Here is an 18,124-nt window from a genome sequence, read left to right on the forward strand (position 1 = left end):
ATCATTTTTTCTTGTGAAGTTGAGAGCATGTGTTTTGGAACACATTAGTTCAAGTGTACATCTCCCTCCTTAGATATTCATTCAACATAATAGACTATTAGTCCTCGCTCACTGCTGATCTGCTGACTTGGAAGTCCCAAAAACATTCAGCTTGAAGTCGTTAGATGTGAACTTAACTTACTGTAGGCTGCTCTGTGATTACCCTATACTATTCCATCACTTTGCCTTGATCACTTTTTCTCCCCCTTTACACACCACACCCTCTCGCTTTCTTCCTTTACAAACACTCTCGCTGTCTCCTTTCAATTTTCTCTCCGCTTTTTACTTCATGGCGCGTGTCTTGAAAGTCAATGGATAAAATACCCAAAGATCTTTTTGAACACTCACTCAGAGACCACTGAAATTTCAATCAAAGATGTCAATCAAATCAGACATTCACCAGTCTACAACATCTCCTCTGAAATCTTCTATAGACTCCTGCTGTGCCTGTATTCATAAAGCGTCTCAGAGAAGGACTGCTGATCTAGGATCCGTTTTTCCATTCAGATCACAAGAAAGAAGACCAATACGAACAACAGGGGGATCTGATCCTAGATCAACCCTACTCTAAGACGCTTTGTGAATACAGGCCATGCTGATTTTCAGCTCAGTCAGCCAGCGCTAATGGCATAGAACAGTGATGGATGGAGTGTTCCTACTCCATACGATGATTGCTCAGTAATCTTGAAATATCAGTATCTGTCTCCATACCCTTCAGTCATGTAGGGCCTGAATTATATTTTACTAAATATTTCCTGCCTCTCTACCCTGCCAGCCTTGCCAACAATTCTAGGGTGAGAGAACGTCCCATGAAATGTGTCTAGAACATTAATATTGGATATTCTGAGAACATGGTAAGTTCTGTTTGACATTATAAAAATAACTTCCTACATGACTCAAGGGTATAGAGACAGGTACTGATAAAAGGAGATCCTTTCAAGATGAATTGACTGTGTGTTATACTGAGCAACTATCGTATGGTGTAGGAATACTCAATCCATCACTGTTTTATGCCCTTAGTCCCGGGGACTTAGCTGAAAACCAGCAAGGTATTGCAGCTTTCCCATGAAACGTGTCTAGAACATAAATATTTTATATTTGAAGAACATGGCAACCATGTTCTGTGTGTGTTTGGTGTGACATTGATGGAATATTATCCTAACCCTCAGAAAACTGGACACATTAATGTTCTTGCAACGTCCCATGAAATGTGTCTAGAACATTAAAGATGCACTATGCAGAAATCGACAAAACTAGCAAGCATGGTGCAGAAAATCATTGTACCATCTAAACCACTGTGAAATATATTTTCCATAACCCAAAATATTGTGTTTTCAGCTGTTTGAAGCTGGTCTACAAAACCGAAAGTACAAGACACAAACCTTAAGAATGGGAAGCATAGAAAGAGCACACATAGAACAGATCTACTGCTTGTTAGACTTACTGTCAATGAGACAGATCTATTTTATGTAACCTTTATTTAACTAGGCAAGTCAGTTAAGAACACATTTTAATTTACTATGACGCCCTACCGAGGAACAGTGGGTTAACTGCCTTGCTCAGAACAACAGATTTTTACCCTGTCAGCTCGGGGAATCGATCCAACAACCTTTCGGTTACTGGCCCATACGCTCCAACCACTAGGCTACCTGCCGTCCCATCTAACACACATTTCAAATCAAATGAGTGAAACAACAGAGTGAAATGCTTATTTACAAGCTCTTTACCAATAATGCATTTTTAAGAAAATGGAAAAAAAGTAAGAGATAAGAAAAACAAATAATTAAGGAGCAGAAGTAAATAACAATAGCGGGACTAAATACAGAGGGTACCGGTTCAGAGTCAATGTGCGGGGGCACCGGGGTCGAGATAATTCAAGTAATTATGTACATTGAGGTAGGGTTATTAAAGTGACAATGCATAGCAGCAGCTTAGCGGAGGAGGGGTACAAATAGTCTGGGTAACCATTTGATTAGCTGTTCAGGAGTCGTATGGCTTGGGGGTAGAAGCTGTTTAGAAGCCTCTTGGACCTGGACTTGGCGCTCCGTTACCACTTGCTGTGCGGTTGCAGAGAGAACAGTCTATGACTAGGGTGGCTGGAGTCTTTGAACATTTTTAGGGCCTTCCTCTGACACCGCCTGGTATAGAGGTCCTGGATGGCAGGATGTTTGGCCCCGGTGATGTACTGGGCCGTACGCACTACCCTCTGTAGTGCCTTGCGGTCGGAGGCAGAGCAGTTGCCATACCAGGCAGTGATGCAACACGTCAGGATGCTCTCAATGGTGCAGCTGTAAAAACCTTTTGAGGATCTGAGGACCCATGCCAAATATTTTCAGTCTCCTCAGGGGGAGTAGGTTTTGTCGTGCCCTCTTCACTGTCTTGATGTACTTGGACCATGTTAGTTTGTTGGTGATGTGGACGCCAAGGAACTTGAAGCTCTCAACCAGCTCCACTACAGCCCGATTGATGAGAATGAGGGTGAGCTTGGTCCTCCTTTTTCTGTAGTCCACAATCATCTCCTTTTTCTTGATCACGTTGAGTGAGAGGTTGTTGTCCTTGCACCACACAGTCAGGTCTCTGACCTCCTCCCAAAAGGCTGTGTCATCGTTGTCAGTGATCAGGCCAACCACTGTTGTGTCATCAGCAAACTTAATGATGGTGTTGGAGTTGTGCCTGGCCGTGCAGTCATGAGTGAACAGGAAGTACAGGAGGGGACTGAGCACGCACCCCTGAGGGGCACCTGTGTTGCGGATCAGCGTGGCGGATGTGTTGTTACCTACTCTTACCACCTGGGGGAGGCCCGTCAGAAAGTCTAGGATCCAGTTGCAGAGGGAGGTGTTTAGTCCCAGGGTCCTTAGCTTCGTGATGAGCTTTGAGGGCACTATGGTGTTGAACGCTGAGCTGTAGTTAATGAATAGCATTCTCACATAGGTGTTCCTTTTGTCCAGGTGGGAAAGCGCAGTGTGGAGTGCAATAGAGATTGCATCATCTGTGGATCTGTTGGTGCAGTATGAAAACTGGAGTGGGTCTAGGGTTTCAAAGCATTTCATGGCTACAGACGTGAGTGCTACGGGTCGGTAGTCATTTAGGCAGGTTACCTTAGTGTTCTTGGGCACAGGGACTATGGTGGTCTGCATGAAACGTGTTGGTATTACAGACAGGGAGAGGTTGAAAATGTCAGTGAAGACACTTGCCAGTTGGTCAGCGCATGCTCAGAGTACACGTCCTGGTAATCCATCTGGCCCAGAGGCATTGTGAATGTTGACCTGTTTAAAGATCTTACTCACATCAGCTGTGGAGAGTGTTATCACACAGTCATCCGGACCAGCTGATGCTCTCATGCATGTTTCAGTATTACTTGCCTCGAAGTGAGCATAGAAGTTATTTAGTTCATCTGGTAGGCTCATGTCACTGGGCAGCTCTCGGTTGTGCTTCCCTTTGTAGTCTGTAATAGTTTGCCAGACGCCACATCCACAAGCGTCGGAGCCAGCGTAGTACGACTCGACCTTAGTTCTGTATTGACGTTTTGCCTGTTTGATGGTTCATCGGAAGGCATAGCGGCATTTCTTATAAGCTTCTGGGTTAGAGTCCCGCTCCTTGAAAGCAGCAGCTCTGCCCTTTAACGCAGTGCGATAGTTGCCTGTGATCCATGGCTTCTGGTTGGGGTATGTATGTATAGTCACTGTGGGGACGACGTCCTTGATGCACTTATTGATAAAGCCAGTGACTGATGTGGTGTACTCCTCAATGCCTTCAGAATAATCCCGGAACATTTTCCAGTCTGTGCTAGCAAAACAGTCCTGTAGTTTAGCACCTGCTTAATCTGACCACTTTTTTATAGACCGAGTCACTTGTGCTTCCTGCTTTAATTGTTGCTTGTAAGCAGGAATCAGGAGAATAGAGTTATTGTCAGATTTGCCAAATGGAGGGCGAGGGAGAGCTTTGTACGTGTCTCTGTGTGTGGGTGAAGGTGGTCTAGATTTATTTTCCCTCTGGTTGCACATTTAACATGCTGATAGAAATTTGGTAAAACTGATTTAAGTTTCCCTGCATTAAAGTCACCGGCCACCAGGAGCGCCGCCTCTGGGTGAGCGTTTTCCTGTTTGCTTATGGCGGAATACGCGGAATTGAGTGCGGTTTTGTGCCAACTTTGCTCTGTGGTGGTATGTAGACAGCTACGAAAAGTACAGATGAAAACTCTCTAGATAGATAGTGTGGTCTACAGCTTATCATGAGATACTCTACCTCCGGTGAGCAAAACTTTGAGGCTTCCTTAGATATCGTGCACCAGCTGTTGTTTACATAAATGCATAGGCCTCCGCCCCATGTCTTACCAGAGGCTGCTGTTCTGTCTTGCCGATAGAGTGTATAACCCACCAACTGTATGTTCTTAATGTCGTTGTTCAGCCACGACTCGGTGAAACATAAGATATTACAGTTTTTAATATCCCGTTGGTAGGATAAACGTGCTTTCAGTTCATCCCATTTATTTTCCAGCGATTGAACGTTAGCTAGCAGAATTCAAGGCAAGGGCAGATTAGCCACTCGCGGCCTGATCCTCGCAAGGCACCCAGATCTTTTGCCTCGAAATCTCTGTTTCCTTCTCCAGCGAATCACGGGGATCGGGCCTGGTCGGGTGTCTGCTGTATATCCCTCCCGACCGACTTATTGAAGAACTCCTCATCCAATTTGAGGTGAGTAATCCCAGTCCAGAAGCTCTTACAGAAGCAGCAACATTATGTAAAAAAACAAGTTACGAACAACGCGAAAAAAATAACAAAATAGCATGATTGGTTGAGAGCCGATAAGACGGCAGCCCTATCCTCTGGTGCCATCATACATAATTTCTATGTGAATTTCGTCAGGTCATCCAAAAAGTTACATATTGCAGCTTTATTATCATATATTCTGAGAACATGACAACCATGTTCTATGTATATTTGGTGGGACGGTGTTGGAATATTATCCTAACCCTAAACTGGACATATGAATGTTCTTGCAACGTTCCCATAAATCGTGTCTAGAACATTCATAACTTATATTCTGAGAACATGGTAACCAAGTTCTAGGTAAATTCTGTTTGACAGGGAATGGTCCCTTGGAAACAGTCCTTGCACAACACTAGAACCTTCCTATGAAAACGTTAGGTAATGACCTAATGAAACTCTTAAGGGAACATTTTCTAAAGTTGTGGGAATGTTTGTTGTTAGCTGGGAGCCAGTCTCCCATGAAGCTACTTCAGGAACTCTTCAGGCATGAGGTCCTCGGTTTAAATCAGGGGGGATAGAAAGAGATGGTGGCCATGTTGAAAGCTAAAAACAGCACACAAAAAACAGCTAGTGTCTCTGGTCCTGGAGAGATTGCCTGATCCCAGATCTGTCAGTGACAATAAGTTGACAAGAGAGGACAAGCAGATCTAGGATCAGGCTAGTGGAGAGACACAGTAACAGCAACCAGGTTGCATCCCACTATATATGGAATAGGGTGCCATTTGGAGTGCATCCCAGGAATCAGGGAGTATAACAGTAGTAACCTCCTGCACTTAGACTTAGTAGTCACAGACATGGTTCAGGGAGATGCAGCCTAGTAAAACCCACAGGGCCGTGTCTCCCCTCTCTCACTCCATGGCCCCAGGCCAGGGATGATGTGATCCGCACTAGGGGAGGAAGGTAGAGTGGTGGGGCGCTGGATGGGGATACTGCAGAAGCAGTGGAAAAAAGGAAAAAAGAGTTGAGAGCCCGGGCAGAGAAAGTGCAAGAGGGGGAAAACGCTGAAGTACGCTCCGGCGGTGGTAGCGGCGTCATATCCCAGACTCCCTTACTGCTGGAGAGGCGCGGCGCCCACTTACAAGATGAGCTGGCTGCTAAATTACAGCTGACGCGTTACAGCGCCCTGATTTATTCCTGCTTTTCACACTTCTTCAGATGAGTGTGTGTGAGCATACACACCGCAGGTCTGCTGTGGTGTAGGGAGGGGTGTGTCACTGGGAGAGGTCATTTGGGGAAAGCTGCTGTGCTGCTGATGTTGTGGGGATGTACTGTTTATGCATTAGGCTTGTTTTCCTGCAGCCCCAGCCGTGTGTTCTGACAACATGTTTTACTCTCTTCCCACCCCTGATGTGTGAGTGTGACAGGGGCACAGACTCACTTGACTGGCTGGCCCTGTACAGTATAGTTTAGCTCAGCCTAGCATTTCTCTGCTCCGCTTCGGCAGGGGGTAAGAATCTGTCTGTCTGACCAATGATCAGGGTTCTGGAGAGGAGGAGTGTGGAAAAGAAGGGAGGGAGAGACCGAGGGAGAGGGAGAGAGTGTGACGAGTCTGAGGGCGGACAGGGGGAGAGAGGGGGGAGGGACAGGGGGGTGAGGGGGGTAACCTGAGAACCCCTACTGAGGAGCTGATCTCCATCACAGACTGAGGGAGAGAAAGGGGAGGAAGAGAGAGAGAGAGAAGACTACGCAGGATGAGGAAATAGTTCCACTTTTAATCTGTATGCACATCTAAAAATAGCCTCCCCCTTCGCTGTCTGCCGCTGCCCACTGGGACACGCTTGTTAAAGTCTGGTCTGCTTGCTGAGAAAGAGAGAGAGAGTTTTGGAAAGACTAACAAACAGAAGAGAGAAAGAAAGAAAGACAGAACCGAAGACAGAGCGCTGGGAAAAAGAAGCCGGGAGAAAGAGAGGAAGCTTTCAGAGAGAGTGCGAGTGAGTTTATAAAGCTTTCCTCCCTCCCTCACTCCCTCCCCAGTCTGTGTGTCTGCTTAGGGGATCAGACGTACAGCCATGCTGTCAATTGTTCCCTCTCATTCAGCCATCATCCTTCCATCTTTCCAGACTGCCAAGTAGCCAGTTGGTCTAGGCACATCACCATTCCTCACCTATTTGGCCCCCGGGGCTTTTTTGTGAGCTTTACTGTAGCAATAAAAAGCACCTAGCGCTTAGAAACGTTCAATAACAGACAGGATTTTACAGGGCCCGGTGGCAAGGACCTTCTCTGAGAGGTTCACCACACACACAGGCCGTGAATCACATCATACACAACCACAGAGTCACCCCATTCTTTAAATGCCGGTATGCCTGCCTCCTCCCTGCCTTCCAGTCCCAGAGCTTGAGTCACTACTAGCTACTGTATCAGTGTAACCAGCAGCCTGCTTCCATCCCAGGCTGCATCTGATACGGTACTTTTGACCAAAGCCCTTGAACAGGGCCCTAGATAGGGAATAGGGTGCCATTTCGGACGCACACCTCCCAGTCTCTGTCCCAGCCGCGTGGCGTGCCTGTAAAGGTTCAGTCTGATGTGTAATCTCTCTCTCTCTTTTTTGGTCTCTCTTTGTTTCTCTCTCTTTCTCTTTGTCGCTCTCTCTCGCTCTCTTTTTCTCCAACCCCTCCTCTCTCTCTCTCTTTCTCCCCCCCTCCTCTCTCTCTGTTACTGCTATGTCTGTTGCGTCGCTCTTTTTCCGACTTCCAGGAATATGAGTGGAACAGGACAGTGTGCCGCTGTTTGTTTTGAGTGGGGATTTTTCCCAGCCTGCCAAAACCTTATGAAAGGCTTCTCTAACACACACACACACAGAGAGAGAGAGAGAGAGAGAGAGAGAGCGAGAGAGAGAGATAGAGAGAGAAAGAGCATACTCTTAAAATAGCAGGATTCTGTCTAGGACTCCCTGAGTTATTGAGATCCTCCATCCCTGGAATCCAAAACAATCTTTCTGTCTGTCCTATTCAACCTCTAAACCTCTCATCTAGAGCTACCCTTGGAATAGAATGGAGTAGAGTAGAGCAGAGTACAAACAAATATAATATAATAGAGCACAATAGAATATAATACATGGAATTGCCCATCAATAATGGTAAGAATGGAAGTTTAGCACCAGTCAGACATTGTTGATGGTATGAGATTTGAGAGCTCTCTAGGCTGAGTGCTGGGTATCGCACAGTGTCATACCTCTCTTTCACATGGACCAGACTGGAACACATCTGGTTTAGGGCCAGTAGTAGAGGTGATGAACCCTGTTGCTTCTGATGAGCCCCTAAAACACTCTCTCACTCCCTCTATACACGTCCAGGTCCCTTCACTCTCTCACTCCCTCTATACACGTCCAGGTCCCTTCACTCTCTCACTCCCTCTATACACGTCCAGGTCCCTTCACTCTCTCACTCCCTCTATACACGTCCAGGTCACTTCACTCTCTCACTCCCTCTATACACGTCCAGGTCCCTTCACTCTCTCACTCCCTCTATACACGTCCAGGTCACTTCACTCTCTCACTCCCTCTATACACGTCCAGGTCACTTCACTCTCTCACTCCCTCTATACACGTCCAGGTCCCTTCACTCTCTCACTCCCTCTATACACGTCCAGGTCACTTCACTCTCTCACTCCCTCTATACACGTCCAGGTCACTTCACTCTCTCACTCCCTCTATACACGTCCAGGTCCCTTCACTCTCTCACTCCCTCTATACACGTCCAGGTCCCTTCACTCTCTCACTCCCTCTATACACGTCCAGGTCCCTTCACTCTCTCACTCCCTCTATACACACCCAGGTCACTTCACTCTCTCACTCCCTCTATACACGTCCAGGTCACTTCACTCTCTCACTCCCTCTATACACGCCCAGGTCACTTCACTCTCTCACTCCCTCTATACACGTCCAGGTCACTTCACTCTCTCACTCCCTCTATACACGTCCAGGTCCCTTCACTCTCTCACTCCCTCTATACACGTCCAGGTCCCTTCACTCTCTCACTCCCTCTATACACGTCCAGGTCACTTCACTCTCTCACTCCCTCTATACACGCCCAGGTCACTTCACTCTCTCACTCCCTCTATACACGTCCAGGTCCCTTCACTCTCTCACTCCCTCTATACACGTCCAGGTCACTTCACTCTCTCACTCCCTCTATACACGCCCAGGTCACTTCACTCTCTCACTCCCTCTATACACGTCCAGGTCACTTCACTCTCTCACTCCCTCTATACACGTCCAGGTCACTTCACTCTCTCACTCCCTCTATACACGTCCAGGTCACTTCACTCTCTCACTCCCTCTATACACGTCCAGGTCACTTCACTCTCTCACTCCCTCTATACACGTCCAGGTCCCTTCACTCTCTCACTCCCTCTATACACGTCCAGGTCACTTCACTCTCTCACTCCCTCTATACACGTCCAGGTCCCTTCACTCTCTCACTCCCTCTATACACGTCCAGGTCCCTTCACTCTCTCACTCCCTCTATACACGTCCAGGTCACTTCACTCTCTCACTCCCTCTATACACGCCCAGGTCACTTCACTCTCTCACTCCCTCTATACACGTCCAGGTCCCTTCACTCTCTCACTCCCTCTATACACGTCCAGGTCCCTTCACTCTCTCACTCCCTCTATACACGTCCAGGTCCCTTCACTCTCTCACTCCCTCTATACACGTCCAGGTCCCTTCACTCTCTCACTCCCTCTATACACGTCCAGGTCACTTCACTCTCTCACTCCCTCTATACACGTCCAGGTCACTTCACTCTCTCACTCCCTCTATACACGTCCAGGTCACTTCACTCTCTCACTCCCTCTATACACGTCCAGGTCACTTCACTCTCTCCCTCCCTCTATACACGTCCAGGTCACTTCACTCTCTCACTCCCTCTATACACGTCCAGGTCACTTCACTCTCTCACTCCCTCTATACACGTCCAGGTCACTTCACTCTCTCACTCCCTCTATACACGTCCAGGTCACTTCACTCTCTCACTCCCTCTATACACGTCCAGGTCCCTTCACTCTCTCACTCCCTCTATACACGTCCAGGTCACTTCACTCTCTCACTCCCTCTATACACGTCCAGGTCCCTTCACTCTCTCACTCCCTCTATACACGTCCAGGTCACTTCACTCTCTCACTCCCTCTATACACGTCCAGGTCCCTTCACTCTCTCACTCCCTCTATACACGCCCAGGTCACTTCACTCTCTCACTCCCTCTATACACGTCCAGGTCCCTTCACTCTCTCACTCCCTCTATACACGTCCAGGTCACTTCACTCTCTCACTCCCTCTATACACGCCCAGGTCACTTCACTCTCTCACTCCCTCTATACACGTCCAGGTCCCTTCACTCTCTCACTCCCTCTATACACGTCCAGGTCCCTTCACTCTCTCACTCCCTCTATACACGTCCAGGTCACTTCACTCTCTCACTCCCTCTATACACGTCCAGGTCACTTCACTCTCTCACTCCCTCTATACACGTCCAGGTCACTTCACTCTCTCACTCCCTCTATACACGTCCAGGTCCCTTCACTCTCTCACTCCCTCTATACACGTCCAGGTCACTTCACTCTCTCACTCCCTCTGTTCACGCCCAGGTCACTTCACTCTCTCACTCCCTCTATACACGTCCAGGTCACTTCACTCTCTCACTCCCTCTATACACGTCCAGGTCACTTCACTCTCTCACTCCCTCTATACACGTCCAGGTCACTTCACTCTCTCACTCCCTCTATACACGTCCAGGTCACTTCACTCTCTCACTCCCTCTATACACGTCCAGGTCACTTCACTCTCTCACTCCCTCTATACACGTCCAGGTCCCTTCACTCTCTCACTCCCTCTATACACGTCCAGGTCACTTCACTCTCTCACTCCCTCTATACACGTCCAGGTCCCTTCACTCTCTCACTCCCTCTATACACGTCCAGGTCCCTTCACTCTCTCACTCCCTCTATACACGTCCAGGTCACTTCACTCTCTCACTCCCTCTATACACGTCCAGGTCCCTTCACTCTCTCACTCCCTCTATACACGTCCAGGTCCCTTCACTCTCTCACTCCCTCTATACACGTCCAGGTCACTTCACTCTCTCACTCCCTCTATACACGTCCAGGTCACTTCACTCTCTCACTCCCTCTATACACGTCCAGGTCCCTTCACTCTCTCACTCCCTCTATACACGTCCAGGTCACTTCACTCTCTCACTCCCTCTATACACGTCCAGGTCACTTCACTCTCTCACTCCCTCTATACACGTCCAGGTCCCTTCACTCTCTCACTCCCTCTATACACGTCCAGGTCCCTTCACTCTCTCACTCCCTCTATACACGTCCAGGTCACTTCACTCTCTCACTCCCTCTATACACGTCCAGGTCCCTTCACTCTCTCACTCCCTCTATACACGTCCAGGTCACTTCACTCTCTCACTCCCTCTATACACGTCCAGGTCACTTCACTCTCTCACTCCCTCTATACACGTCCAGGTCCCTTCACTCTCTCACTCCCTCTATACACGCCCAGGTCACTTCACTCTCTCACTCCCTCTATACACGTCCAGGTCCCTTCACTCTCTCACTCCCTCTATACACGTCCAGGTCACTTCACTCTCTCACTCCCTCTGTACACACCCAGGTCACTTCACTCTCTCACTCCCTCTGTTCACACCCAGGTCACTTCACTCTCTCACTCCCTCTATACACGTCCAGGTCACTTCACTCTCTCACTCCCTCTATACACGTCCAGGTCCCTTCACTCTCTCACTCCCTCTATACACGTCCAGGTCACTTCACTCTCTCACTCCCTCTATACACGTCCAGGTCACTTCACTCTCTCACTCCCTCTATACACGTCCAGGTCCCTTCACTCTCTCACTCCCTCTATACACGTCCAGGTCCCTTCACTCTCTCACTCCCTCTATACACGTCCAGGTCCCTTCACTCTCTCACTCCCTCTATACACGTCCAGGTCCCTTCACTCTCTCACTCCCTCTATACACGCCCAGGTTGCCAGCAATTACATTTGTTCAGACATTTGCTCAGACGACTTAAAGAGCAAGCGCATCGCCTGCCAAGGACAAAATTACAGGGGCACAATTACTCCCCGGCATAGCTGATAAATGACTTACGGGCCCTTTAAACTTCAAACTTCACAATGGCAGCGAAATCACAAAACTATGCTGGCTCTGATCTGTCTCTGGCTGGTTGGCCCCGGCATCGCGGCAGTGATGATTCACATACTCTCCGGGTGCCTTTTTACTGCCCGGTTGCCGTGGATGACGTCATTCTTCCCATTCGCAACCAGAGCTTTTTTTTATAATGGAACATCAGCTGGGGAGGGATGGAGGGATTGTACCACTGATGAGAAGGAGAGGTTATGGAAGCCTGCAGTCAAGTAGGAGCAGAAGCAGCGGCAGCAAGAGGCGTAAGGCCAAGTGCAGCCCAGTGCTGACTGACTGAACCCCGACATTCTGACCAACCAGACCAGACAACATTCAGAAATTCCCTCTTAGTCAGGCCATTTGCACGTACAGGGGCCACTGAAGTGTGGATTGTGTGGAGTGTAAATATGGGCTTTATAGCTTGTATAGCTATATAGCTATCACACGCACACTGTCACATGCATGCAGTCACGCACACACACGCACACGACTCTGGCCCACTGCCTTCTCCTTTCCTTTCCTTGGGAAACATGGTCTCTTGCCTCGCCATACAAAGGAAGGAAGACATGCCTAAATCCTAATTCTGATTGGAATGTACCCGTACTGTGTCCTTATGTAGTCTCCATCCCTCTAGTTGGGATGTTATCTGGGGTGCTTTAAAGGGCAATTGAGAAGACGTGGATTTTACGTCCTCCAAGGTGGGTCAATCCTTTTAACGTTTCAGATCCTCTTAAAACTTTACGACCTTGTATTTCATTTGAATTATCCCCCCTTCTTCCTCTCCTCTGTCTGGATGCCTGATAGAGAGATTAATAAGGAGGGATATAGAGAGACTAAGAAAGACTCTTCCTCTGGAGATGAGTGTTGCAAGGATGGGAATGTTTGGGGTAATTTTTTCCTGGAACTCTAGCAAAAATATTCCCTCCCCTCCACATACACTATTATTTACGGTAAGACCCTGCGAGACCCTCAGAAATGTAGAAATGTTTAACTAAGCTACTTTTAAACATACTGGACCAGGCAGCTTCCATGGTGGCTGTATGCCTGATTATTTTAAGCTGTTGAAAGAATCAGCAAAATGTTTAGTTTAAAGTACATTCAAGCTCTTTCTATTACACACAGTTGGTGTCTGTACTGCATTTGTGTGTTTGCGTGTGTGAGATCTGAGCGGGGCTGTACGTTGTATCCCCCTGCATGTGTTACTAGAAAGTTCAGGCATACAGTATGTCATTTCAAGCAGGGTCACCGAGTGTGTGTGGCTGTTTGTCTCCTCTCTCTTTCTCTCTCTTTCTCTCTCTCTCTCTCCCTCTCTGTCCCTCTCTCACCCTTTGCCCCTAAACCCTCACTAGTCCTAGATTAATGGACTTCCTCTCTTCTCGGCCCAGGGATGCTGCGTGTGCCAACACAAATGCCAGGCCACGCGATGCTGGGCGGCATGACGAATGGCAGTCAGTGAGTGCGAGAGCGTGAGTGAAGGCAGGCAGGCATGCAGGGTATTTCTATACTGTAGCTGAGGGGCGTGGGGCTATCCTGCGTCCCAGATCTGTTTGCGCTGTCTTGCTAGCTCCATTGTTGGCATTAATGACAGCATCAATGACAGCAATGTATCTGGCAAGACAGCACAAACACATCTGGGACTCAGGCTAGCGTGGTGCTGGTCATGGTGGTGCAGTGCGCTCAAGTCAGGGACCACAGAGGATCCACAGACCCTGGCTTGTCCCTGCATCTGGGCCTTGTAATGGACTGTGACCGGGCTTCCGATCTCAGGAGGCCCATCCAAATGCTTTATAAATGGTTTATTAATATGTTAGAGATGTTGTTTATAAGGATTTACTGTGAGGAGTGAGGTGAGGAACACCTGCTGCCTACTTTAAACCTAACCTGAAGGTGCATCATAATAGTCTAGAGTAGTCTCCTTCCATTGAGACTGACCACAAATAGCTCAATGAATCTGATGAAAGAAGATCCTCTGATCCCCTGATCTATCCTGTTTTGACTATGGAGATGTACCCCAGCAGTTTTTCTACTTCTTCTTCCACTTTTCAGCTTTCATTTCCTGGTTTGTGGAGCTCCTTTCTCTGTGGTGACCCGTAAACTGTCCCCACCCCATCAATGAGCCCAATGACTCCTCAATGACTCCTCAGCTCCAGGGGTATAATGCTTGCTTAAATGCTCTAAGTGTGTTCTATAAATGTACGGTTTCATACCTTTAGCATAGTGACTGTCCTATATGACAGTCTTATTTCCCCCCTGCTTTTCTCTGTCAACTCCCAGCCGTAGGAGAGCATAGGGCATAAGACTGGAAAAGCAGTGCTACAAACTCCCTCCTCTAGACCATATAAGCTTTTGTGTGTGTGTGTGTGTGTGTGTGTGTGTGTGTGTGTGTGTGTGTGTATACCTGTGTGTACCTGTGTGTGTATGCGAGTGTACGTGCCCACTTTAGTGCGTGCGCACACATGTCCCCGCGTCAGTATGCAGCATGCATGCGTGTGTGCATAAGTCAGAGGGTAGACTGGGTTGTTTATGTGTGTGAAAGGAGAAAGACTGTGAGAAAGTGAGTGGAGAATGCTCAGGATTCTCTGGCTGTTCTCACTCAGCGAGGAGCAGCAAAGCGTTTGAGCAGATTTGGTTGTGAGCAGCTGTAAAAATAGGAAGGAGGAGAGAAGGAAAGTATGATTCATGTGATGGAGGACAGAATCACTCAGCTGTTTACAGCTTTATGTATCCTTCCAACATAAAGAAGAGTTACCTGGTTTCACCACGGCAACCCGATATCTTTCAGCAGCACCAGGCAAGATGGTCGATGTCGGGATCGAAAGAGAAGGGGTAGATCTGAAATGAATGCGGTTTCTATCAGGATTAGATATCGCAGCTGATGCTACCTATCGTAAGTAGTGGGATAGGTGTAGTAGCACAGTTTATCTCTGAACCTAGAACCACATATTTGGCCTTTTCACACTGCATTGTTCTTAGCCCTGGACGAGTTTAGCCTGTGTTCACACAAGCATGTGTTAAGTCTGGGCTAAGATTAGCCCTGGGCTAAGTATTCACTCTTAGCCCAGGGCTAACGGACAAACAAAACACACAACCAATGTCACAATCTATCTCTCACACACGACCAATATTACATTCTATCTAGAGTCCTGCTGGAGCATTACATTTAAGCCCAAACCCTACTCATACCCACGACCTCAGGCCCTGCTTTAACCCAAATCAGAAATACAGTAACTTCCTCTGCAAGTTAGCTAGCTGTTTGTCTCTGTCTGTCTGTCCCTCGCTCCTCACTGTGTGTGTGTGAGTAACCATAGCATCGGCTACCCTGTAAAAAAATAAATAAAATAAAACATAGCAACGGCTCCGCTTTGTACTGCTCCTCAAGTGAGAGCAGCTGTTAGTTGATATTAGCTAGCTACTTTTGGTCACCAGAAATGATTATTTTCTGTCAGATAATCTCTCCTGTTGACATGGACAGTGTTTTGGTCATTGAGGTAGCCTAAACAAGAGTGGCAGGTGTCAGGAGCGTTTGCAAATTAAGTGAAATTGCAGCTTTTGTGATTGGACAGTGAAAATTCTATACGTAATTGTTCTTGACCCTGTTTGACACTGGCTATTTTGGCACTGTGTGTGTGTATACCTGTGTATAGGAACCCCCCCCCCCCAAAAAAAAATGACGCTAACCCTGCTCCGGAGCAGGGCCAGCTAGCCCTGGGCTAAGGTTGGTGCTAGCCTACTTTAGAATGTGCAAGTGTAAACACTCACTTAGCCCCAGGCTAAAATCCCCCTTAGCCCAGGGCTAAGGAGGCTCTTAGCTCTGGGCTAAGGTGCAGTGTGTACTCTAGCCAGTTACTTTACACGTATAAGACTGTCACCAGACTATGTAGTAGTAGAAGGTGGTGTTTTGAGAAATCCAGTGGTTTTCATACGGCTGTCATGTGGCATAATGCATCCATAGACTTCATGTTGGAATTGACAGAAAGCAGTAGCAGAAAGTACATCCACTCCAAGCGCTACCCAGCGGGATTTGATAATGTTCTGCTTAAAGAACTTTCACACTCTTAGGGGTTTGGGTCCCTGGAGTGTTTTCTATCTCTACTATGGTCAAATTGTTGACATATCACAGAAAAGTTTTCTTTATCAAGGTTTACATAAATATTAAGTTCCTCTTGAAAGGCAACATAAGTCTCCGGTTATGCGAAAAACGTCATCAAAGTACACAGCCTTCTCCCCGGGTCGCTCTTTGGCTTGGCCTAGCTGCCCATCTCACACGCAGGCTCCGGGAGCCAGAGGGGCAGGATTGGGCTCCGGCGGACAGGCACACAGAGGACCATTTTCTCTGACTTGCTCAGTGTCTTTCCACCTTCAGGCCTCCAGCACTGATCTCTACTGTGACTCACTAGGGCTGTCCACACAGAGGGGGAACAGAGTGGGAATAGAGGCAGCCTCTGCCAGGGGGTTATGACTTTGGTCTGGTCCAGCTGCCTTCAGCCAGTCACTGACCCATACTAAGACGCCCAGGCCGTCATGGCACATAGGGAACATTCTGTCTGCCGGGCGAGGAGGTCTCACACTCTCAGAAAACCTACATGATCTTTTAGCTTTCCCAGATTTCAGTCTGTTTCAAGAGGAGATTCACGTCAGTCGGTCATTCAGATATAATGTCCATACAATCCACTTCCTCCTCACCAGGAGTTATGTGTGTGTCTCGGTCTGTAAGCAGTTGTTTGATTTGCTAGACCCCTCCATTTTGCTTCTCTTCATGTTCTACTCTCGATATGGCTCTACCTTCAAACTCTGATATAGACAGCAAGTAAATATACATACAAATAATCAACAAATTTGAAATATGCCATACAGGAAGAAATAAACACTGTTTATATAAAAATCATATTCTAAACTCTGACCCACCCATTCATAATAAATCATCTCTGATATGGTAGCTAAATTATTCTGTCACTTTTCTACACAGTAAATGGTATCTTTGCGCTGGCACAAGGGAGAAAGATGTTTGTTTTGATAGTTAGTTACTGTATACACTGAGTTTACAAAACATTAAGAACACCTTCCTAATATTGAGTTGCCCTCAGAACAGCCTCAATTCGTCAGGGCATGGACTCTACAAGGTCTCGAAAGCGTTCCACAGGGATGCTGGCCCATGTTGACTCCAATGCTTCCCACAGTGTCAAATTGGCTTGATATCCTTTGGGGGTTTGGAGCATTCTTGATTCACACGGAAAACTGTTGAGCGTGAAAAACCCAGCAGCGTTGCAGTTCTTGACACACTCAAACCAATGCGCCTGGCACCTACTAACATACCCCGTTCAAAGGCACTTAAATATTTTGTCTTGCACATTCACCCTCTGAATGGCACACATAGACAATCCATGTCTCAACTGTCTCAAGACTTAAAAATCCTTCTTTAACCCGTCTCATCCCCTTCATCTACACTGATTGAACTGGATTTAACAGGTGACATCAATAAGGGATCATAGCTTTCACATAGATTCACCTGGTCAGTCTATGTCGTGGAAAGAGCATAGTGTTCATAATGTTTTGTACACTCAGTGTATATTGCAGGTAGGATACCGTTAGCTAGCTAATTTAGTTAACTCTTAGCAAGTAGGATTTCATTAGCTAGCTAGCTCTGATTTGGTTAGTGGTTAGCTAGCGATAATCTTGCTAAATCCATTTGCTCTTCATTGGCAAGGAGTCACGTGGGGCAGGTGAGGCGGATAGTACTAACAATATCCAAGAGATTTGCATGCAATTCTGTTATTTAATGTCACAACAATATATCATATCAGTTAGCAAACAATTCACATGGTCGCTTTCCCATTGTATGGTTGTTTTAGTACATTTTCATTAAGGAAGTCAGCTCCAAAATGCAGCTGTTTAAGCCTCGCTCAGTGCTTTCTGTGGTGGGGGGCAGACAGAGGAATTACACTGTGTAGGCGTCGTTGATCATTTCTGGTTGCACATGATTTGTTCAGGGTGATGTCGCTCACGTAGTGCTGCAGGGACACTATGTCACTGCAGCAGTTGCTGGGAGAGCTAGCCAGCAAAAGCCCATTTTAGGTGCTCCATTGGTTTACAGTAGAAGTGCCTGCCCAAGATGGCTCATTGTCATTGGCCACAGGTAAATCAAGATATTATGCCCGGTAACTTTGATTG

At 47.4% G+C, this 18,124-nt stretch overlaps 1 protein-coding gene across 3 annotated transcripts in view; it reads left to right on the forward strand.

The window, feature by feature from the left end:
- Positions 1–18,124, forward strand: part of LOC115152162 (uncharacterized) — a 145,390-nt gene that overhangs the window by 87,763 nt on the left and 39,503 nt on the right. The window contains exon 1 of one of the 3 annotated variants that reach the window (XM_029696728.1): positions 6,725–6,739. The exons of the other annotated variants lie outside the window; for them this stretch is intronic. The gene's annotated coding sequence lies outside the window, so the exon portion shown is untranslated. Of the gene's footprint in view, positions 1–6,724; positions 6,740–18,124 lie in introns of those variants that run through there. 3 annotated transcript variants of the gene reach the window in all.

The sequence above is a fragment of the Salmo trutta genome, chromosome 17, assembly GCF_901001165.1.
Source record: "Salmo trutta chromosome 17, fSalTru1.1, whole genome shotgun sequence".
NCBI lineage: Eukaryota > Metazoa > Chordata > Actinopteri > Salmoniformes > Salmonidae > Salmo > Salmo trutta.